The 25350-nt window shown below is 37.3% G+C and overlaps 1 protein-coding gene across 3 annotated transcripts in view; it reads right to left on the reverse strand.

Annotated features, from left to right (window-relative positions):
• Positions 1–25350, reverse strand: part of ADD3 (adducin 3) — a 118284-nt gene that overhangs the window by 35775 nt on the left and 57159 nt on the right. For 2 of the 3 annotated variants that reach the window (XM_028095621.2, XM_028095619.2), the window contains exon 1: positions 18409–18512. The exons of the other annotated variant lie outside the window; for it this stretch is intronic. The gene's annotated coding sequence lies outside the window, so the exon portion shown is untranslated. Of the gene's footprint in view, positions 1–18408; positions 18513–25350 lie in introns of those variants that run through there. 3 annotated transcript variants of the gene reach the window in all.

Genomic DNA, 25350 nt, shown 5'->3' on the forward strand with positions numbered 1-25350 from the left:
TCTGGCCATACAGATTAGAAACAAGATATCAAGCATAAGCAAAAATTCTAGTTTAAAAAATCTTATCCAAATATTTATGAAATAACCACCCAACATGTATGTTTATAAAGAAATTTAGGTTCAAGGCACAAACAGATGAAATACTCCAGAACGATGGCTTTCAAACTCTAAAAATGGCAATCCACAATAAGAAATACATTTTATAAGTGTAATCACATACATGAGATAATACAACTGAAATAAGGTCATGGTACTTTCCCTTACTATGTGGTACATTCTGATATTTCCTATTTTAATCTTTTTCATTAAAAAAAAATACTGGTCAAAGAGATTCTTGGTCTACTAATGGGTTGTGACCCACAGTTTGACAAACACTATTGTAGAAACTCTAAGTTATAGTCAGATGGAAAACAGAAAGGAAAAGAGGTGTGTTTGTATATGAGATGGGGGAGAAGAGACTGAATATATGCTAGAGATGGAAGGGAACTGGAAATGCTTCCTTGAGATTTTTAAAAAAATGTTTATGGCAGACTATAGCAGTTAGATCCTAGTGATTTGGGGGATAATTACATTTTCCTCCATTTGGGCAGTTAATGCCATCTGTACTACTCAATGTCCATTTGTTTTCCATTTTTTCTTGAGTCTTATCTATTTCTATTTCAATTTTCCAGATCTCTTTGCTTATGTTTGTAGTTCCCACAGGCAGGGGACTCCATAAGTGGTAGATGAATTGAATTAGTTTACTATCTCACAATTCCTCCCAAATCAATCTGGTTTGTATTAGTCCTAGGCTGGGAATGGTAAAAAACAATCTTATGAAAAGTTATTAAAAAAACTCCCAAGAATTAAGTCTGGAAAGACTTTAACAGCTTCTTCTAGAATAGAAGCAAAAAGATGGTTGTACTTTCAAGTCCCAGGACTATTGTTCCATACTTAAAACAAAAATCAAAGCTATGCCAAGACTTCAAAGCAGCATATTTGCTTACAACAACAGCAACAACAACAAATGCTGGTTTATTAAGTTAGGGTTTTTCTTAATGAAATTTACTGTAAAATTATGAGGGTATTTAAAGTTTTAGAAAACAATTTGGACCCTGCACAAACTGTAACAAGCCACAACTTTAGATTGACTGGTGAAGTTTAATTCATTTTAAATTCTAAAAAGCATAGGGATGTTGGGTGGCTCAGTCGGTTAAGCGTCTGCCTTCGGCTGAGGTCATGATCCCAGGGTCCTGGGATCTAGTCCCGTATTGGGGTCCTTGCTCAGTGGGGAGCCTGCTTCTCTCTCTGCCTGCCACTCCCCCTGCTTGTGCTCTCCCTCTCTGACAAATAAATAAAATCTTTAAAAAGAAGAAAAGAAAAAAGTTTTAAATTCTAAAAGGCATGAACTACTTTCAACTGCAAGCCAAGATTTTATATACAACTGACATGGAAATCAACAGACTTGGATAAATGGAACTAGGCATAGAGAAAAGTAAAGAAAAAAACCCCAAACAACGGGCAATGAGGAGCACCAAGTAATACAGATAACACTTTGTAAGTGCCGCAATGGAAGAAGATTTAACTGTCCCACAAGCACTAGGGTCTTATTGTTATAATGGATATGGATTCTATTGAGAGTTCTCTTGGAATATTTCAGACTAGATTCAAGGATCACATTTTACAGATGAGAGGAAACTACACTCAGAGGTGTTGAGTGCTTTTTCTAAAGCCACCATGTGCAAGTATCAGATATTGCTATAAAATCATACTAATGACATGTATTAGTACCATCATGTCATTCACAGATTGCCCCATGGTCAAAATTTACTCTTCCAATGAAATATATGAAAAAACCCCAGGGCTATCACATACATTTTATGCAGGAATTTTATAAATATCACTGACTGTGAGGAATAAGCTATAAAGAAGGGCTACAAATTTTAGTTCATGTAAACAGACTTAATTGTATGACTGTCCCTCTAGCATGCACAGAAAAGTAGATAAACAAATTAGGTTTTTCATTGGTAATCTGCTTCACTTAAATACACAAGGAACACATTTAAGTAACTGGACTTCTAAAGATTAAGAAGTATTCACTAACATATTACCACTAAGTCAAGGAAGTGTCTTTCATTTAATTCTTTGAAGCAAAAATTAAGAGACTATCTGGTCCAAATCTCTTATCTTCCAGATTAGATAACTAATGGAAGAAGTCTTCATAAAGAGACGAGCCCAAGACCATATACCAAGCAAGCATCATCGGGGTGATCTAGGTTCTCCTAGTCCAGGGCTCTTTCCATGACACAATATTGCTTCCTCATAATTTGCCACCCTATATACTTGGTCTTTTCCATCAGTACTTAGGAAGCCAGATATAAAGATGCATAAAGACAAGGAGTACTAGGAGCTGGGCTGATCAAGAGCTTCATGAGGCAGGAAAAGATGAATGGTACCATAAAATATCATGGAACATTCAACGCAATTTTGAGTTCCAGACAAAAATGAATGAAATGCAGAGTAAAGCCCCTTAAACTGGATCAAATCCGTCTGAAGAAACTGCCAAACGGGCAATGATCAGTACTTTGGAAGTTCTAACTGTTAACCCAAATGACTACAATGTCTTAATTAGAGGTTATCAAAATGACACTGACTACGCCCTGGGTAACAGTAAATTTTGTTCAAATTTACACTCTTACCCCTAGAGTTAATTTAGCATCATTTTGAAAGAGTTGAGGGTCTCTGACTATTTATAATGAAATAAATTAATCTTCAGAAAAAGATTATGTTGGTAGTATCTCCACTTCATAGATAAGAAAACTGAGGTTTAATAATTTGCCTCAGGAAGACACAAAGAAATGGAAAAACCTTCCATGCTCATGGATTGGAAGAACAAATACTGTGAAGATGTCAATGCTACCTAGAGCAATCTACACATTTAAGGCAATCCCTATCAAAATACCATCTACTTTTTTCAAAGAAATGGAACAAATAATCCTAAAATTTGTATGGAACCAGAAAAGACCCCGAATAGCCAGAGGAATGTTGAAAAAGCAAAGCAAAGCTGGTGGCATCACAATTCCGGACTTCAAGCTCTATTACAAAGCTGTCATCATCAAGATAGTATGGTACTGGCACAAAAACAGACACATGGATCAATGGGACAGAATCGACAGCCCAGAAATGGACCCTCAACTCTGTGGTCAACTAATCTTTGACAAAGCAGGAAGACAGTCTCTTCAACAAATGGTGTTGGGAAAATTGGACATCCACATGCAGAAGAATGAAACTGGACCATTTCCTTACACCACACACAAAAATAGACTCCAAATGGTTGAAAGACCTAAACGTGAGACAGGAGTCCATCAAAATCCTAAAGGAGAACACAGGTAGCAACCTTTTCGACCTCAGCCACAGCAACTTCTTCCTAGAAACATTGCCAAAGGCAAGGGAAGCAAGGGCAAAGATGAACTATTGGGACTTCAACAAGATAAAAAGCTTTGCACAGCAAAAGAAACAGTCAACAAAACCAAAAGACAACCGACAGAATGGGAGAAGATATTTGCAAATGACATATCAGATAAAGGGCTAGTATCCAAAATCTGTAAAGAACTTATCAAACTCAACACCCAGAGAACAAATGATCCAATCAAGAAATGGGCAGAAGACATGAACAGACATTTTTCCAAAGAAGACATCCAAATGGCCAACAGACACATGAAAAAGTGCTCAACATCGCTCAGCATCAGGGAAATCCAAATCAAAACCTCAATGAGATACCATCTCACACCAGTCAGAATGGCTAAAATTAACAAGTCAGGAAATGACAGATGTTGGCGGGGATGCGGAGAAAGGGGAACCCTCCTACGCTGTTGGTGGGAATGCAAGCTGGTGCAACCACTCTGGAAAACAGTATGGAGGTTCCTCAAACAGTTGAAAATAGAGCTACCATACAATCCAGCAATTGCACTACTGGGTATTTACCCCAAAGATACAAATGTAGGGATCCGAAGGGGTACGTGCACCCCAATGTTTATAACAGCAATGTCCACAATAGCCAAACTATGGAAAGAGCCAAGATGTCCATCGACAGATGAATGGATAAAGAAGATGTGGTGTACATACATACAATGGAATATTATGCAGCCATCAAAAGGAACAAAATCTTGCCATTTGCAATGACATGGATGGAACTGGAGGGTATTATGCTGAGCGAAATAAGTCAATCAGAGAAAGACATGTATCATATGATCTCACTGATATGAGGAATTCTTAATCTCAGGAAACAAACTGAGGGTTGCTGGAGTGGTGGGGGCTGGGAGGGATGGGGTGGCTGGGTGACATTGGGGAGGGTATGTGCTATGGTGAGCGCTGTGAATTGTGTAAGACTGTTGAATCACAGACCTGTACCTCTGAAACAAATAATACATTATATATTTAAAAAAAAAAAAAAGAAGATAGCAGGAAGGGAAAAATGAAGGGGGGGAAATCGGAGAGGGAGACGAACCATGAGAGACTATGGACTCTGAGAAACAAACTGAGGTTTCTAGAGGGGAGGGGCGTGGGGGGATGGGTATTAAAGAGGGCATGTGCTGAATGGAGCACTGGGTGTTACATGCAAACAATAAATAATGGAACACTACATCAAAAACTAATGATGTACTGTATGGTGATTAACATAATAAAATAAAATAAAAAGTAAAAAAAAAATTTACCTCAGATTACCAAATGTTCTTCACCAAATGTGGAATTATTCATAGTTACAGATCTCAATAGGTATGAAAGAATTGACTGCAAGACGGAATGGCTCAAAGACTGCCATTTTCTAGAAGTATATACAGCTATCACAACCTTGATTACAGCCTTTTTTTATTGTGGTGCCTGGAAATACATTACAGGATCACAATATTTACAAAACAGAAATGGTAAGTGTTCTGAAAGTAGTGAGATTAAAAAGTCTCGTATGACTATCAAATTGGTATAAAAGTAGAAACTTAACTCTCTCTGGCCTAGTGCCAGAATCTTTTCAAATGACTTCTGTTGAGTATATCTTTAAAGTAAAACTATACATTCTAAACTTCTATATAAAAGTCAGGAAACAATGAATCTACAGTTGATTAGTAAAAGATACTATTAATCTGAGCCTTAGCCTTAAAATCGAAACTTAAAGTCAAGGAAAAAAACAACAAATAACAACAAACTGGTAATGGTAACACCACCTCATCATGTTGCTAAATGTCCTGTGCTTAATGGAATTTGACAGCTGGCTCGGTAGTCCTTAAAAACAAAAACAAAAACAAAAATAAAAACAGATAAAAGAAAACGGTCATTTGGAGGGCATACTTATGAGAATGTTTTGGTTTCAAACTTTGTTTTATGAAGAAAACTAGGGGCGCCTGGGTGGCTCAGTGGGTTAAGCGTCTGCCTTTGGCTCAGGTCTCCTGGACCCAGCCCCACATCGGGCTCCTTACTCAGTAGGGAGCCTGCTTCTCCCTCTCCCTCTGCTGCTCCCCCTGCTTGTGCTCTGTCAAATAAATAAATAAAATCTTAAAAAAAAAAAAGAAAAATAATACATGGCTAATTAAGATAAATTATTTTAGCAAACATGAAAAATACATCCTGTGCTTGTACAACTGGAATTTAGTAGTTATATTTTAAATAATGTATATTATGATTACATCTAAGTGCAGAGCAGTAAGTACAAAAATTTTGAACAGGTGTTTGCTAGGTCAAAATTCAGCAGGGTGAGCCAAAGACTACAAGTATTCATTCAACTGCTGGATAGCAGGATGAAAACATAGGAATAATCAAATGTTTTTCTCATTAAGGTACCAATACTTGATGAAGGATATTTCATTGATCAACATCACCTGTTGCAAGGAACAGTGTGCTGGATTCCTGTATTTGAAGAGGACGGATTTGGGGAGAAGAAGGACAGTTACTTGCTTAGGCATTGGCAGGAGTGTAAAGAAATACCATTTACTGGTAACTTGAAAAGAAACCTTTCGTTATAAATAGATCAAATTTACAAAATATAATGGCCACGCAAGAGGCAGATTTACAAACTTGAAAATATGTATAAAAAGTTCAAGAAAATGAAGTGTATTTTCTTGAAGTCCAAACTCAATCATTATCTAGATTTAGCTCAAATTGTTCCCAACATGAATCATCTGGAAAAATATGAAACTGATTTTTAAATAAATATACAGCCTTATAAAATGGTCAGTAAAACAATCAACCACAGAGAGGCAATCCCCCAAGTATCTCGCAGAATCCAAAACAGATGGCCTTGGTGTCTTTACCCTCTTTTCTACAACAAAATTTAATGTATGTTCTGTATATATTCCCTCAGTATTCATTTGTCTTCAACATGGAGCTTTTGGAAATGATTGGGAAAAAACAAAAGGAGGATTTTTTTCTTCTAGGACAAAGTTGACAGAGACTAGTGGATTGATTACTTGAATGTGCCTCAGACATTTAGTTTCTGTTACTGAGTCCCCTGGTATCAGTGAAATTTTTAAAACTGAGATCCAGGAAAATCTCCAGAGCTTGACAGCTCATGATAAATGAGAGGTTTTAAAAAGTGGAATCACTGGAGATTGTGATTTTTAAAAAAAGATTCATTGCTCTCAATTTCTGGAGATAACCTTAAATCTTTGACTCTTGACTATATGGTAGTCCTTCTGGGCAAAAAGGTTTTTGTTTCTGTTTTTAAGAAACACTAAAGTCTTTATATGTGCAGCACTGAGCTTGAAAAATTTAAAGGCCTTGCTTTTGACATTTTCTTGAGAACAATGTTTGAGGTCAAATTCACTCTTACCTAATACTGTACATCTATCTAGAAACCTCAGGAAACTTTCCAAAATGAATATGAGAATATAATATAGAACACTTAACTCCCCCAAATTCCAATCTTATGTCTACTTATTTCTCAAGTATTCTGAAGAAATTCTAGTTCCTCACTCTGAAGAAATGCAAACACTACAAAGCTCATTATTAAAAATGAGATGAGTTTGCAAAATTAAACAATCACCTAAAAGTCTAGTCTAGAAAACGGATTTGTTACTGCGGATGATATACTTCTAATGGTTCATTCCTAATGGGGTCACTGTGACCAATGAGAAACAGGAGGGGGCCTGGAAGGGCATGCATACGCGCATGCACACACACACATAAGGCAGAGCTCTTTATTGTAAAAATTGAAGGAAAAAAAATATAAAGAACATAGGGTATCAGTAAGTCCCAAGAGTTCATTCTGATCTATTATTTCAGGTATTCCAGCTAAGGAATTTTGGCTTTTATGGTTATAAAGATGTAAAATACAGCTGCAAAAGCCAATCCAAAAGCTGTAGGTAACTCAATACATTGTCACTGCAAGGAAGTCTGATTTGAAGGAGTTCCCACCTTCAGATTTTGGCTAGTAAGGAGGATTTCAAGATCATCACAACCCCATCTGTTTTCTTTCTATGGAAAGTTTAACAGTGAGCCACGAAAATGAAATTTATTAAGCATAGGTAACAGTACTTGAAAATCACTTTGAAAAATACTTGGTCAGAACCTGCCATTTTAGAAATGTGATCACTGTTATAAGAGGCAGTCCATGAAAAGAGATGTTCATCAACCTCAGAAATCTGCTTTTTGTACAAAAACTTTTTGTGAAAACTTTTTCAAATGAATCATCCTTTACATCTAGAGTTCAATTTTACGTACTGTACTGGGTTGAATAATGTCTCCCCAAATTCATGTCATGACTTCAGAATGTGACCTTATTTGAAAATAGGGCCTTAATTTGTAATCAAGTTAAGATGAAGTCAGATTGGATTAGGAAAGGCCCTAATAAACCCAATGACTAGTGTCTTTATAAAAGCGAGAGAGATGTGGACACACACCCCCCATGAAGAAACACAGGGGGAAAAAAAGCTATGTGATGATGAAAGCAGAGATAAAAGTGATGCTGCTGCAAGCCAGGGAATGCCAAGGACTCCTGGCACCAAAAGCTAGGAGAGGCATAAAGCAGGTTTCCCCTCAGAGCCCCCAAAAGAAATCAACCATGCTGACACCCTGATTTTGGACTTGTGGACTCAAGAGAATAAGAGAATAAATTTCTGCTATTTCCAGCCACTTGTTTTGTGGCACTTTTTTATGGTAGTTCTAGGAAACAAATACACACGCTGTTCCAATGGAATTTCCATCCTGATAATACTAATTTTTCATGAGCCATTTTGCCATCATAACAATGTGGATAACAATGTGGACACATAGCACACCTTTGCAGAATCAAAGTTGGCTCTTTAGAAATAACAGACATCATTGATAATAAGTAAGGGCAATGCAAGGTAAATATATTCCACAGTGGCATGACTTTTGCAAACTACAATTTTAGACTGAGAAACAATGTTTCCAAGAAAATCTGAAGCCAAGAAGATACAAATGTTCTTGTCACATCAGAAGCTGAACAGAAATTTCTTTGTAAAACTCCATGAAGACTCACAATGAATGCTACCCACAAATAAAAGATGCAGTGGGCTCTACTACTTCTATCATAGCTGAAACAGTGTTAAAGCAATTATCAAGCTATAAAATATTACTGATGGAATATTTTTTCATTTAACTAAGGATGGATTTAAAAGCCACTTGCTCAGGTTAGCAGGTTCTTGCCATGCATACATACATACATGCAGTATTTCTGCTCATCTCCCCACACTAGGGACCACTGAACCCTAACCTGCAGTTTCAATGTCATGCCACAGGCCCTGGATCCCTGGGATTATGAAAAACCATAAGAAACTAGTTAAGCAGCTCAACATCAAGTTAGTCTTGCTGCTGCTTCTACTCTGTCGTCTTTCACTTGAGCAATACTTTAATTCTTAAAGATCAAACTCTGTTGGTCTCTCAGCCCCTCCAGTCACTATAAAGCAGCCTAAATCCCTTTCTTGTTTCTCTGTCAGGTAACTCCAAATACTTTCAAAATAGAAACTCTATACCTGAACCTGATACGTCAGGTCTGAGTCTTAGACCCTTCCATCAGTTTCTATAGTTCCCTGAGGTCACCTGACAGCTCGTACCTCGGCTTACAGGGGATTTCTGATGCCATGGAGAGTTCCCCATCTAGCCTTCTCCCAATTACCAAAATACCCTGTCCCCATGCTCTGCCCATGTGTCAGGGTTGGACACTTACTGTTGAACCTCCCTCTTACTGACGGTCCACACACCTGGGTTCTTCCCTATTGCCTGTTGCTAGGGTTCTGCTGAGGCCTCAAAGGATCTGCCTAGATTCCAAATCCTTGTCAGGCATGTTTCAGTCACTGCAACTCCATTCCTTACACCATTCTTCTTAGTAATTTAGCTTGTGTGTGTCTTCATTAAAGAAATTACATTAGAATTTTTAAAAACACATTTTTTGATGAAAATGTTTTTATGTGAAGAGAGGGATAATGGCCAATAGTCAACATTTCCTGACCATCTAATGTTGTCTTACATGGTCTTAAGAATATAGCAGGTTTTAACTCTTTTAATCTCCATAATAACTCTAGAAAGGTAGTATACCATACTCATTTTACAAAGAAATAGCACAGAGAAGTTGTTTATCCACGGTCACACAGGAGTATGTGTTAGTTGAGATATAAATTTAAGGAGACTGGCTCCAGAACCTCTGTTCTTAACCACTGTGCTATATTGTATCTCTACCTTCCACCATCCCATTCCTCTCCCTAATCCCCAGTGTTTTTAAATTTTGAGTCATTTGGAATTTATACCTGTTAAGATCCTTTGGTAAATGTTTCCAACTCCTCCCCTACCCCAGTCCCCAAATCTAAGTGAGTCACCTAAGTGAACACCATCTAAGTCCCTACCTCTAATGTGAACTCTTTGGCAAAATATGTATTTTCACAGATTAGATTTTTCTTACAATGAAGTTTACTTGAACATGAAAACATGTTGTACAGGGTCTGACACTCAGGGGTTATAAAGTCAATAATAAACAAGCAAAATTTCCTGGTAATTCACCAAATTTAATCTTCCACCAAGTGTAATATAAATTACAACTATAACTATAAGCTTTAGGAAGAGGTGGTGGTGGTGCCTAAGTTCTTTGGAACCTAATATCTAGATTACATATGCCCCATTATTTCATCTAGAACTGTGTTGGTCATTTATTGTCATTTAAAGAGGTTTAGGCTCTGACCAAGTATAAAGTAAGATTTAGCCTTGAAAAGTAGGCTTAGTCGATATGATTAAGAACCTTGAAAATGGGGCGCCTGGGTGGCTCAGTTGGTTAAGCGACTGCCTTCGGCTCAGGTCATGATCCTGGAGACCTGGAATCGAGTCCCGCATCGGGCTCCCTGCTCAGCAGGGAGTCTGCTTCTCCCTCTGACCCTCCCCCCTCTCATGCTCTCTCTCTATCTCATTCTCTCTCTCAAATAAATAAATAAAATCTTAAAAAAAAAGAACCTTGAAAATGTATGCATACATTTTAATTTTTTAGGACAATTAATTCATATAAGAGAAAAGAGATTGGGATCCTTTTCTGACACGGAGACACTGAGGAGACTGGAGAGAAAAGAATAGAGACAACAATTGAAGTCTCTAAACCACAGCTGGAACCTGAAGTCTTAATAAAAAGAAAATCCGAAAGAAGACCTAAAAAGTCTAATGTCAAAATCAGGGAAAAAGAGAAAGCATTAAACTAATTCATCATTTAATTTATGAAAATTTAACAAAGACATCAGAAGTGCAGATTTTTAAAGGATGAAGAATACCTTTATAAGGATAACAGAGAGACAAAACATTTATAAACCCAAATAACTGTCCCAAGAAATATATACTGCCCTTCCCTAATATTAATTAGAACCAAAATAATAGCATCTTTAGAACTTATGTTCTATTAAGCTCTAATACCTTTAAGATATTATTACAGCTAATCCTACCCCCTCAATTCTCCATATGAAGAAAGAGGTCCCAAAAAGAATGTGACTTCTCAAGTGTCCCTCAATTTATTTTGAGACTTTTCACATTACTAGAATAGCATATGATACATAGAAACTAGATCATATGATCTGTCAATGTAAGAAAAGATTTAAAATAGAAACTGCATTTAAAAATTCAAGATTGTAGCAAGAAACTAATTTCAGAAGCTACTATGCATTAAATGTTACCTTTCATGAAAAAGAAAAGTCACCTAATGTCTTAAGCTCCAATTCCTTGATTTTAAGTAGTTTTTAAGTAGCATTCAGGGTTAACAACATACAAAACAGATTTTTTTTGTGTATTTTCATAAGAATTTAGAACCATTTAATCACTTTTTAAAATAATGAGAATGCTGCTCTTTCAAGCTTTAATAGTAATTCACTAGAGAGAATAAACTTTATGACTCAGCTTTTTGTACCCACTCACATGCCTGAAGGGTCCACTTAAATTGCTTGTTATATTTTAAATTCAGGCTTGGAGTAGGATTCTTGTTTTTGTCTAGTCACAAAGACTAGACTCACAGCTTAGTTCTATAGTGCCTATTTAGATGGACTTAAAGCCTACATCAAGTACTTTATTGTCAAATAAAAAGCAAACTTCATGGAGCTTAGTAACTTAAGTAGCTCTCCACAGTGTTTGTTAAATATTTTGTTTCTACATTTGATCTCTATTGTCAAGGAAGAGTTCCGTAGAGTTGCAAAGTGCCAGAAAGTGTTATTTTAAACGTCTAAAAGGTAGTATGGACACTACAACCTTTGGGGTTCATGGTTACAACTGAGAAGCACAAAGATACCTACTATATAATTTTCCAAAAAACACAATTTTCTTAGTCCCTCCCTCAAGGAGAAAAAAAAAAGCACCTTGGAGTCCTACCTTTAAAAAACACTTAGGAATCAGTCTGGGGGTTTCTAAAATTCAGGCTCTGAAAACAGGATGGAAAAGATTTCCCAAGTGTGTCCCTCATAGACTTAGAGGAAAATGATGACTCCCAAACAAAAGCCATTTCCTTGATTGATGCTTTGCTCACCTTATTTCTCATGTAATTGAGCTCTTTTCCCTCTCATCTCCAACCCTCCAAATCTTAATCCATACTTTGAAGTCTTATTCAAAAGCCAACTCCTTCCATAATGGCTTCCCCAACCTCCTCCACAAGAATTAGCCTTTCCTCCCACCAGTATTGCTCCCAAAGCACTTTTTCACAGTCTGTGTTGCCTTTAAACTATTTGAGTAGGTCTGTCTGCTCCAGTAACTGGGTCAACATCTTTTTCCTTTCTTTACTGTCCACTTAACAGTTATGCAATAAGGGTTTATTAAACTAAGTGAGGTAAGCAGGGCTACTGAATCATAATATCCCATTCTCTACTTGACTTAGAATAAACTAGGGCAGATAATTTAGAGCAACCCTTGAAAACTGGGCTAATCATGGTTTGTTCAGAATGGCCAGGTACCCAAGATGGTTGAGGTAATGAATTTCACCTGCATATAAAATAAATGTCTTAAGCTGACTGAAAAGTAATCACAAAAAGAGTGAAGGTATAAAAAGAGCAATTTTAAAAAAATCTATACTTCACTCCTGGGTTTTGAAACGAGGTACAAGTTGTGGTACAAAAATGTCATTTTAAAATATAAAAAAAAAAAAAAAATCCTATTGATCCTATCAATCTAGCAACCACTAATTCAGCTGTTAGGTAAAGTCTATAAAGAAACACACAGGGCGCCTGGGTGGCTCAGTCATTGGGCATTTGCCTTCGGCTCGGGTCATGATCCCAGGGTCCTGGGATCGAGCCCCGCGTCGGGCTCCCCGCTCTGCGGGAAGCCTGCTTCTCCCTCTCCCACTCCCCCTGCTTCTGTTCCCTCTCTGGCTGTCTTTCTGTCAAATAAATAAAATCTTAAAAAAAAAAAAAAAGAAATATAAGACACAGGTCTAGTTTCTGCCTTTAAGGACTTCTCAGTTCTATCACAGAAGAACTAAGACATGACACATGGAAAGGTAACAAACAGTAAAAACCAGTTTATGACAACTGCCAAATGAAAGATAAAATAGAAAATAACCAAGAGTTGTTGAGAATGGCTGTTAAACAGAATTTTGGGTTAAGATAGTAAAGGAAGATTGAAATGAAAGGTAAGTTCTGATGTGCTTCATGTATAAAATGAGGTGATGGTTTGATCACATGGCTTCCAGGTTTACCTTCCACCTATGAAGTTTTATTATATTCTTATCACATAATTATAGTAGTGACTTGATACTGACCATACCCTCAATGGAGTTTTCTTCTTCCTAATCATTATGAAAGAAACACAGCTTTGAAAAAGTAGACAGTCCTCAAATAAGAAGTATTATAAAATTATTTTAAATATAAATATCCAAAATTGAATGTGATATATCTCATAAGAACATTTGATAGTTCCTAAAGACCCTGAGTTTGAGGCTTTTTTCTTTGTACTAGCTTCTTGGTGTAGCTTCCAGAACTCAAAACAGGCCTTTAAGTGGACATTTTTCATAGCTGAAAGATGTATTTGAAACCATTTAATTAATTCTTGTCTCTCTGCGGGAAATGAGTAAACCTGCAAAAAGTTCATCACTGCTATCAACACATTTTTTTTCTTCTTTGTTCTTTTTAACTGTCATGACTTCTATGCCCAGCAGTTACTGATGGTCATATGTATTCTGAAGCCTGGCCAAAGTTTTTTTTTTTTTTAGGGTAACACTCAAAACAAAGCAAATATTGGCTTAGTTATGACACTTGTTGTTCTAATACATTAATAGCCTATTGTTCACTGTGGTTGTCTCAACAAGATAATACATTGAAAAACAGCGTTTCCTGATAGGAAGTGAATTCCCACTGTGTGTCACAGGACCCCAGCCAAAAGCTGGGCTCCAAAGAAGAAACAGCAGTCCCTTCTAGGACTGCATAATGGAGCAGAGTAATGATTAGACTTTTTCTTCTCTCTTTTACACACACACACACACACACACACAAACACACACACTTAAAAATGGCTTTCTGCTTCAGCTCAAACTATAATCTATTGGACCGATTTTGCTATCATAGGGTTGTTTTTCTTAAAATGATTGCAAATGTTTTAGACAAAGTTGTTCAACATCCTGTAGACAGCAGTATCCTGTATATTTCTAACTACAGAGAATTTCCTTAGTCGTAAATGTCACAATGGATGGGGTAACTTGACAAAGAAGATATCAGGATGTGTCATCAAGACATAGTGTGACCATTTTCAAAGGTTAGTGTCATACAAGCAATAGATTAAGTCATAATATATGAGGTACAATAATTGTAACAGGTTTTTATAGGTTAGATACATGTAAGTGGGCAAAAATTAAGGCTCAATTAGTCCAACCACAACTTTATTTTGTTTAGAATCTCATTAGTGAGAAATTGATGTCACTAGCAGATCCACACACAGAAGAGTGTGCCTCCACAGTAATTAACACTGTCCTAACAAGACATTAAAACCTTTTTAATTATTTAAAATATATCTTGTTTTTATCTATTTTCACAGACTCAAAATTTAAAGAACTTTCTCTGCCCAATTCCACTTATCAGTGAATATTAGAAAATTCTATCAATGGAAGAAATAAGAGTTGTCATTTTAATAGATTCCAGTAAGACAAGACTGTCTCTGATTTAGGTATTTCCACTGCTTAATGCGGTGCTTGGTTCCTAGATGGTCCTCAATACATTTTGCTAAACTGAACCATATGTCAAACACCTGATATGAAAATTAACACAGAATACCGGTAGTAATTATGCAGCATTGCTTCGATTAATAAATATCTCAGGTTTCAGAGAAGCATACTTATTCAAGGTATATCAAGTTTTCTGCCACGAAGCTAGGCTAAACCAGCATATGAATACACAGACTCCCCTACCTCCAGGCTGAGAAAGTATCTTTTTATCTTCTTGTTATTACACAAATTAAACAATGAAGTTCTTTACCATTCCGCTTTCAGGACAGCTGTCATTTGACAGAAATTCAAGAATAAAATTGTGAAACAGGCAATCCTAAACATCTTATGTGTGATGCAGCAAAAACTCCTGCTTCTGTTACTTTATAACTTTGCTGTGTAACTTGGTAACTTTGCTGGCTGGATAATAGTGTACAGTTCACCTCTAAGCTGCTTCCTCAGCACCAAATCAGACTTTACCTATGTCAAGCAATATCAATTTTAGCATTCAGTGAAACAAGGAGATGGATTAGAGGACTAGAATGTGAAAACAATTTAAACAAGGAGGCTGATGCCAAGTTTCAAAGCCCTGAGGATTAGCCTTGAATGGCTGGATTCATTGAAAATTACAAGGATCCATTTTAAAAACAAACACCACCTCACTCAGAATCTTCTTCTCAAGTATTCAAGCTTGATAAAAGGATCTGCTTTTCTCCGGAATGGATTTTATACTTTTGAAGTGGACGTTTTAGAAAAGGACAGTTTATATAAAATACAACATTCAATTTCTCTTTTTTACAGTCTTACACTTTAAAATAGCTTAGCCCAAATGGTAGGTCAAATAAATTACACATCATACAATATACACAAAAGATGTTTTCAATTTAAGTAACAGAAACCTAATATAGATTGGGTTATATAGCTTAAATCAATACTTCAACAAAAATATAGGTAAATACTGCAGTTGGAAAGGGCATTAAAACTCATCTATTTTGGGGTGCCTGGGTGGCTCAGTTGTTGAGCATCTGGGATCGAGCCCTACTTTGGGCTCCCTGCTTCGTGGGAAGCCTGCTTTTCCCTCTCCCACTCTCCTCGCCTGTGTTCCTGCTCTCGCAGTCTCTCTGTCAAATAAATAAAATCTTAAAACAAAAACAAAAACGCATCTATTTTAACCTCTCATTTTATAGGTGGCAAAACTGAGGATCAAGGAGGTTAACTGACCTGCCCATAATCTTACACTCAAGTTACCAGACTTTGAACCCAATGTTATTTGATTAATCTGCTGAAAAATGACTCCTAGGGCAGTTCTTACTCACTCATGAACGGCTGGGATAGTGGGGCCTACCCTTGGTGTTCTAGCCAGAGGAGGAGAAACTGATGAGAGATTTCTCTATTTCTGCACAGCACTATTACCCCTTTTTAGCACCTGGGTTCTGGCTCCAAAATGGAGGTAGGAGAGAGGACTGATTAAGTATATCTGATAGGGGAGAAAGGGAACAATTTGGAAATAATCCAGATATCTATCAAAGGATGAATGAATAAATTATAGTACATCCATCCATACACCAAAGCACTATACAGCCATTAAAAAGAATGAGGTAGATACACAACGGTGTACATTGTAAATTTAATTTGGTTAAAAAAAAAAAGATGTGCACTCATTCATAGAAATTTTTTGGGAAAAAAGAGAAGAAACCCCCCCTAGGGAGTAGGGCTCAGGGATTAGGGCTGCAGAGACACTTTGTCATATGCCTTGTATAATGGAGCAAACAGGAGAGGATTTAAGGGCAGCTATATAGAGCTTGGTGAAAAAAAAATCTACTTTCTTTATATTACATAATTACAAGAAAAAATATGATGATGATGATGATTTTTAGAGAGGGGTGGGAGAGGGAGAGAGAGATTCTTTAGCAGCTCCATGCCCAGCGCATGAGCCCGACGTGGGGCTCCATCTCACAACCCTGGGATCAAGACCTGAGCTGAAATCAAGAGTCAGACACTTAACTGACTGAGCCACCCAGGTGCCCCAGATTTTCAAATAATATTTTGAATAAGAGTATTACTGGAGGTATTAACTACTGACATTCCACAAAAGTTCCATATAAAATCTATTTAGAAAATTTCCCAATTTCAATATTTAACAACAAAGTGGTTGGCAAGCTTTGTTCTGGAGCAACTATAAAAACATCTAAGAGTAAGTGTGTTCTCTTAGAGTTCAAAGGGACAGTAGAGATCATCTAGCTCAGTAGACTGAAACCAACATTTTAAAAATGAAAAAGAACAAAAGTGTTTTCTGTGCTGTAAGGGAAACTTATTTCAGAAATTAAGTGGTGTGTATGTGGTTTGTGTATTGGGTAGGGATGCAAAACAACTTGAAAATTTATTTTCTTGTTGAGGTGATGATTAGTGAATTCTACTGCTCAGAACAGAATCAAAGACTAAATTTCTAAAATTTCTGATATACATAGTTTATTTAAAGTAAAGCTTTAGTTTTTATGTCATTTATAAGAATGATTCTGGGTTAACATCTAAACATTTTTTCCCCTCAATTCCAATACATCCCCTTTAGCATTTTTAGAAGAGGCATGTGTCTTTACAAAGAGAATTAAGGTATTCTCAACTGGAAAAGTTCTTAGAGAGCTAAGCCAAATTCCCAAGTTTACAAGTGAAGAAACCAGTGTCCAATGTAATAGCCTTTTGATTTCCAGCCTATTGCTTTTATCTGATACACCAAGCTTCTACTTTTTTCTTACATCCTTGTGATATTAGAAAATGGCTAAACACAATTACTACCAAGTTTCAAAGAAGAAGCTAAAGCAAGGAAATGCTCACAAGTCTAAGTCCAAAAAGGATGACACAACGTCACCCCCGCAAGCTTTACGAAAATCTGCCATTTTCAACATTCAGTTTTGATTTCAACTGAAGCAAGTGCTTCAACTTGCTTGTACTGAATGGGTGTGTCTATCCCACAAGGGTACACAATGGACATGCAGGAGAGGAAGACAATAGTCAGTACAGAAGAGATCACAGAACACAGCCTCTCAACATGCCTACTCTGGTCAGTGCATAATTAAACACTTCACAGGCATTTAAAACACAGCTACAAATGAAACCCCAATATGTAAAGGGGAAAAAAGTCAGATCCATTTGTAAAGGGAAAATTGCTGAATGTGGACCTCACTGAATTCTCCTGTAGTTCAACTTACCGCTCACGTCACAAACTCTAGAAAGAACACAGAGGCACAGACAAGGCATGGAACAGAACTTTGGGCTGCAGCCTTCCCCAACTCTTCTGACAAATACCCAACAGCAGCAGGACAAAGCATCATTATAACAGAAATAAAGGCTCTTTAGATGCTGGCTTTTTTTAATTCAATGAACCCACTCTTACACACAAAGTTCATGCCACGATGTCTCGAAATACAGTATTGCCAGATTATGCTGTTAATGGGTCCAATAAATTCAGTGCAAAACACTACTTCAAGCATTTTTATGTTAAGTAATTAGCACATTTGGGAAACTACCAGTATTTTCCTTAAACAGTCATTGTCATTCCCCCAAACAATTAAAAACAACAGTAAACTGCTTAAGGAACAACAACAAAAAAAAGCAAGTGAACTAACAGGAAAAAATTTAGTTGAGTGATAAAGTTACAGGCTCCTTCCCAAGAAGAATCCTGCACATTACTAGCTGCTAGCACAAAACTAGCCATCTATCTTATCAATGCTTCCCCCTAAGCTGTGCGTTATCAGTTTTACAATAGACAACCCATTACTTACAAAAAAAAAATGAAGCTGCTGTACATTCTTAAGCTGGTTTTTGTGTGGCAATTCTGATGCAATGCTGCCCTAAAAATGAACTTTGTTTTAAACAGTGAGATATCCAACCTCGGTGCGGTTAGAGCAAGGGTGGAGCCCACTCTGGGGGAAATAACACACCCAAAGCAGACTTCAGTGACAGCAAACTGCACGTTAATACTGCCACAACATTTTTCAGGGCCTCAGAGTCAAAACTTAATTGGTTAATCCTCCTCAAAGAAATGGGGGAGGGGAGGGCAGTTACTCGTGCTTTTCTGCTGTGAAACAAAATATGGACTCATTCCTTTTTTTGTGAAGAAAGTAAAGATAAAATGCAAGGTAGATCACGCAGCTCAACCAGCTGAATGTGAGGTGGAAGTGGACTACTATAAAGGAAGTCCAACCATGCCAACTTCTAAGTTTAGCAATAGCAGCTTCTGCATATCTCAAGGTGTTGGCAACATTGCTCACTCTAGAACTTAACTTTTTGGCCTATTTGGCCAAAATAGGGGATCCAATAATGAACATAAGCATTACCTACCCTTCTCTATCAATGCTCTACTTCTCCTGGTAATGCAGAAACAATAAAAGCATTTTCTTATCAACTAACTAGCAAGAGTTGCCTTAAAAAAAAAAAAAAGGATTTGATTTATAAACTTGTTTTGTAGAATATTAAAATACATAAAAGGGAGAATTACTTTGATGGAAATCACTAATACACATACCAGACTTTAAAAAATTTTATAGGCACCTGCTTTTTCAAATAGTTTCATAGAGTTTTTTCAGTTTTTTCTATTTACAAATAAGATATTCTGTAAGATGTATACATACTGCCTAAAAAACTTAGTGTCTAAAATAATCAGTTATTGAAACTGTTACCAAACATCTGGTTATTGTTCAAAGTGATTTTAACCAATACTACTTCCTGTATATGCACATTCGGACACACAACCAACAGTTACTTTTAACTGAACTCCTATAACTCATGGAATAAAAAATAGGGTTTTTTTAGTAAAATACCCACGCAGGTAAAAAAAATAAGCTATATAATCATTTACATTGAATTTAGAACAAAGAAAAGACTTTGGAGAAGACCAGGAAAATATTATTTTTAATGATACATGTTGTCACATTACCCTCTGCACCAACTGCTACTTCCTCACACTGGAACAATAAATCAGTCTGCAATGCTGAACATTTTGGTATTTTCCTCTTCTTTCCCCCCGCCCCCCATATTTTCAGAGGTGGCCTATAACAACTTCCAGGATCCTAGGAAGGGGGTGCTTGCTGACTGATCGAGCCTTTTGTTGGATTATGAGGTCGCTTTTACCATAAAATAAATTAACCCATTCAAAAATACTTAGTGCACATGCCTGTTTTAATTATTTTTCAACCATATATATAATTATGAATTGCCCGCCATCCCTTGCTGCTCTCTATCTCACCCCCAAACTGAACTCAAAGGTAGCAGTCAGATATATTTGAAGAATCCCATTTTGATACTTTTTGGATTTGCACTGCTGGAAATGTCTGTTTTCAAGTCAAACTTCACTTTCACAGCTGCAAAGGAAATGACAAGAGAAGAAAAACAAAGCCAATATATATCAGCAATTAATTCCATCCACAACTGCCCAGCTGTTTGTGCATGGAAGAATCAGTCTGTTTCCTTTTGGGGCTTTCACCACTGAAAATTGATACTGCACATTCAGAGACACAAGCTGTTTGTAACATGTCAGGAATGTGCACAAGATCACAGAGTTGAAAAGACAAAATGAAATCCAGATCTAGTTTTCTTGAGACTTGCCAGTATTATTTCATAGCTTAAAAAAAAAAAATCATAAAAACACCCCAATCAGAGAGCAAAATACATGAAAAAACAATCTCCCTTCTGACTATTATCCTTCCAATAAAGGGGAAAATCTGCCAGTGACATCAGATTTAGTATCAAGAATAGACACTCTGATTTATTGGCATAGACAAGGTGTGACATTCTTAGGAATCCACATGCCCCCAGTATGTTAAATCCAGCCAATACTTTTTGAACTACACAGTTGCTTGCCCAATGTGTAGTTAGGCCCTTTAAAAAAAAAAAATCCTCATAAACGTGAAAGTTGTTGGGAACCAACGCTTTCACCACAGTGATGTAGAAAAGCAAGTTTTTCTTGGTTAGTTCAGACATTATTTGGCACTCACATACACCTGCCTGTTTCAGGGATTCATGTAAATTTACTGATCCAATCTTCTAGGGTAACTCTCAGAAGCAATTAATTTCTCCTTCCCTCTCCATACCAGCTTTGTGGATTTTAAATAAAAACACTGTCTACTGAGTGCCAGAGGCTTAAAAATTATAGTACGGGCTCCTGCACAACTCAAAACGTGTCCTGATCCCCCTCCCTCTGCCCTTCAATTCCAATTTTATTTCAAGTATTTGTTTCATTTAAATGCCACTTTGTTATATTTTCAAACACACAAGATTGTAAAATAATCTGTGCTTTCAGTATGTAAAGTGACTTGTAGCAAATGGTTATTAAAGTTAGAAAAAAAGATGACATTTTTGGAAGAAAAAAATTCAAAACATATTTTAGCTATCTTACTGGTTTTTTTTTTTTAATATGAAATTAGGTATCCCTATGATTTAACTCATTGTTCTAAGGGCTCTCCCCTCCACTTCTGCTGCACAAGAGTTCATGAACCCTTCACACCCATACATTCTCAAACGCAATTGGATGAGACACTCATTTGGGGCACCACCAGGGGCTGGGGCTTAACCAATGAAGAGAAGATAAGCACTCTGCTTCAAATATGAGAGGGACATTCCATAAGCTTCAGAATGAAGATGCTCTCAAGTGCCAGAACTCAAACCAGCACAATGAGAAGCTGTCTTCAACTAAAGTGCTGGGAAAGCACGAAGTGTCATTTGTTAAAGAATAAAGAAACACAAGGCATCTCAAATCTCAAACTTGTGGTTGACCAAAAAAAGGGCTTTTCCCTTAACAAATATCACCAGATCAAGGATATTTCTAGTGTGAGAGAGGGAGAGAAAAGTTTAATCTTTGGCTGATGGTGACATTAAATTCTAGAAATATGGTATAACTATTAGTGACTCAGAGAGCCACAGAGATGAGCTTTGCTTGGCAAGCTTCAGCTCTGTGGAACATTCAGACTAACTTGAAATGTCTATGGGAAGGAACCTCCCCATCTACAGGACTGGCTAAGGAACGAAAAGGTCTCTCTGAGCTGTTTAAATCAGGTTAAATTCATGGTAATCCAACTAGAGCCTGAGGTGGTGTTAAAAAAGACTCTTCAAGTGAGGAGGTGACTATCGATAGGAAATTGTTGACTCATCTTAAAAGTGATTTCCTCACTCTGACAATTATAATATCTTAATATTTATGTTATTTTAGATTTTCAAATTTATAGCAAATTTGAAATAATTTTACAGTAAGCACTATACAAGCCCTATCTAGATTTTACCATTAACATTGTACTATACTTATTTTATCACATACCTCATCTACCCATTCTTCTATACATCCATTAATCTGTTATTTTTAGTGCATTTTGAAGTAAGTGGCAGATATCCATATACACCCCAATACTTCAGCATGCATACCATTACCCAGAGTTCAATATTTGCTTAGGGCCTTTTTTCTTATGATATAAAATTTATATACAATGAAATGCAGAAATGTAAGTGTATACTTGTACAAATGCCTATCAAAATGCAGAACATTATACTTTCAACCCCAGAAAGTTCCCTCATGCCTCTCCCCAGACAATGCCCTCTTCTATTTCCTCAGAAGCAATCATTATTTTAATTTTAAAGTGATTTTAGGCATCAGACTCTTGATTTCAGCTCAGGTCATGATATTAAGCCATTGTTAATAGGTTCCGTGACCAGCAGGGAGCCTGCTTGAGATTCTCTCACTCCCTCTCCCTCTGTCCCTCCCCAACCACCCCCCGACCCCGTGTGCTCTCTCTTTCTAAAATAAATAAATCTCAAAAGAAGAGTTGATTTTAAACAACTCTAAATAGTCATGCCTTGGGGTACCTGGGTGGCTCAGTTGTTGAGCATCTGTCTTTGGCTCAGGTCATGGTCCCAGGGTCCTGGGATCAAGCCCCGCATCGGGCTCCCTGCTCCGCGGGAAGCCTGCTTCTCCCTCTGCCACTCCCCCTGCTTGTGTTCCCTCTCTCTGTCAAATAAATAAATAAAATCTTAAAAAAAAAAATAGTCATGCCTTTGCAACCTATGCTTTAGAACATTCCCCACTACGTCACATAACTTGGCTGCACAAAGTGATCAGGCGTGAATGAAACAGATGGAAGGAGCCTAAGAAGAAATTATAAAGTTAAAAGGAAGTGTAGACTTATCTGCTCCAATTACTCCACTTCTTAGGTGAAGGAAACAAAACTTCAAAAGTTTTGGCTGCCTGTACCAGTCACCCACCTGGTCAGTAATTTATTGGTTGGGCCTTTAGGATGAAGAAAACAGAAACTTGGGAGAGACTGCTGGGCTCAGAGGAAGAGCTCTGCCACTTACAGGCTATATATCTTAACAAAGTTTCTTGGTTTTGGTTTTTTAAACTCCTCTGAGTCTTAGTTTTGTCCTATGTAAAACAAGGAAAATCTTAATTCATAAAAGTTGTACGGCTTAAAAGAGATAGCCTTTGTAAAGTGCCTGGCATGCAGTAAGTGATCAAAAGAAGGAAACACAAGAAGTGGAAGCAAAATCAACAGTTGTGGGAATAGTTCAAGCATATGCCCATTCACATACTGCTTCGAAGCTTTTGTGCTACTCCTTTGTTTGCTCTCATTTCACATATGCAAACAAAAAATAGCAAATAAAGCAGAACTCTTTATTTGCTACAGAGGCAAGCTATTTTTTACCTCTGGGGAAAAAAGTGCTACTTGTTTTCTCTTTGCCTTCCTACTATGACAGAACTGGAATGGTAGGGCACCTGGGTGGCTCAGTTGGTTGGGTGACTGCCTTCAGCTCGGGTCGTGATCCTGGAGTCCCGGGATCGAGTCCCGTATCAGGCTCCCTGCTCGGCGGGGAGTCTGCTTCTCCCTCTGACCTTCCCCCCTCTCATGCTCTTGATCTCATTCTCTCAAATAAATAAATTAAAAAAAAAAAAAGAACTGGAATGGTAGGGGGAGGGAAGAACAGACTTTTGACTTGGTAGTGACTACTTACACCATATATACTTATATCTCCACCAGTCTTTGTATAAAGAGCTCCCTTTCCCTAGCGTGATCTTCCTTTTAACCACCAAGTCAGAATTCAAGGCCCAGTTAAAATCTAACCTACTTTCCTAATCTACTCAGAACAAAATTAAAGCTTCTTCATCCTGTGTTTCCATTATGCTTTAAATAACAGCATTATAGAACTCAGACCAGATGGCTGCTTCCATTAGTTTCCCTTACTTCAATGGGAGAATCTTTGTATTCCAATGCCTAGCACATGCCATAAGTGCTAATGGATATGCCTGGATAATGGGTACTCAGTTATGATCAAAGTAGCAAAAAACAAAAACAAAAACAAAAAACCAACAAAACACTAAGTCCAAACACTCACCAAAAAGGAAAGCAAAGTGCTAGAAAAGTGGGGGGCAGGGAGATGATCACAGGGCATGAAATTAAAGAGATTAAAAGTCAACTGTGTGCAAACTCTTGTGTTCTTGGAGAAGTAACTGCTGCTAAGCAATTAAAGTGCCACTGGAATAATTCAAACTGCTATGTGCTTTAAATACCTATCCTGTGTACCACCCACAACAGCTCCACTGAGCAGTACTATTAGGTTCCTTTTATATATGAGAATACGGAGACTCCAAGAGGTTAAGCATAAAGGATCACACAACTCGTGGCAATGGAGATAAAATAGAAGTGATTTTTTTCATTACAAGTGATTTTCATAATAGGCCAATTTTACACAGAGTGTGGGGAGGCTCTGGAATTAACAGAACCCAGATAGGGGAGGGACGACCAAATAGCACAAGAGATTCAGCTGAGGGAGAAAAACTCAGGGAGAAAAAAGGCCTGGCCAAGAAAAACAAAACAAAAACAAAAAAAAACAAAGCTGAGACAATTAAGAGGAGTACGACTCAACTCCATCAACAGTCTGCCATCCTGGAGTTATGAAACCTGTCAGAGATGGCCCTAGAACCATAGCAGTGCTAAATCATAGCTCTTACTCTTATGACACTCCCCACCCCAAACCAACTGTTCTCAGAAGTAATAAATACAACATGGATAACTCCTTGATAAAAATGCCAACCATGGTGTTCATGCTTCAGAAGATAATGAAAGCCTTGCCAAGTTGGTGAAATTCAACTCTTGTCTGCAGGCATCTGGCTATATTCTGTAATTTCCCATTTAGGAAAACCCAGGTTTTGCTTCCCTTGCAAAGATGGATTTGTGAAGGAAAGCCTTCACGTTGAAGTTCAAAGCTTCATGTGTCACAGCCCTCTGGCTTACCTCCAACATAGCACTCATTACATCGACTCACAATTTTCTGTTTGCTGGTATAGCTCTCATTCGTGCTGTGAGCAACTGGCAGGCAGGGCCCCTAAGCACCTAAGCATAGGGCAAGTTCAAAAAATATGGATGGTAAATGAATAATATCCTTTGCCTATTTAATATCTGATAGATGGTTATTTGTTAAAAGAGGTAATTCAGGATTTAAAGATGAAGCAGTTACAGAAGAGGCAAGGTTGGGAATAAGTGAGATATGGTTAATGTTCAAAATTAGGTTTTTTGCTGGATAAAAAAATGTATACAACATAACCTACAATGATTGGCAATAATAAAGCTGACGCAGAAGTTTAGTAAATCATTAGGTCTAAAGATTGGACATGATCCCCATTTAAGATAAAAATTAACCAAACTAGTGAGTTTGTATTATATCTGAAAGTTGCCAAACTTGAA

The sequence above is a fragment of the Eumetopias jubatus genome, unplaced genomic scaffold (assembly GCF_037043125.1).
Source record: "Eumetopias jubatus isolate StellerSeaLion01/CBP00866 unplaced genomic scaffold, mEumJub1_p1.0 scaffold_17, whole genome shotgun sequence".
Classification (NCBI taxonomy): domain Eukaryota; kingdom Metazoa; phylum Chordata; class Mammalia; order Carnivora; family Otariidae; genus Eumetopias; species Eumetopias jubatus.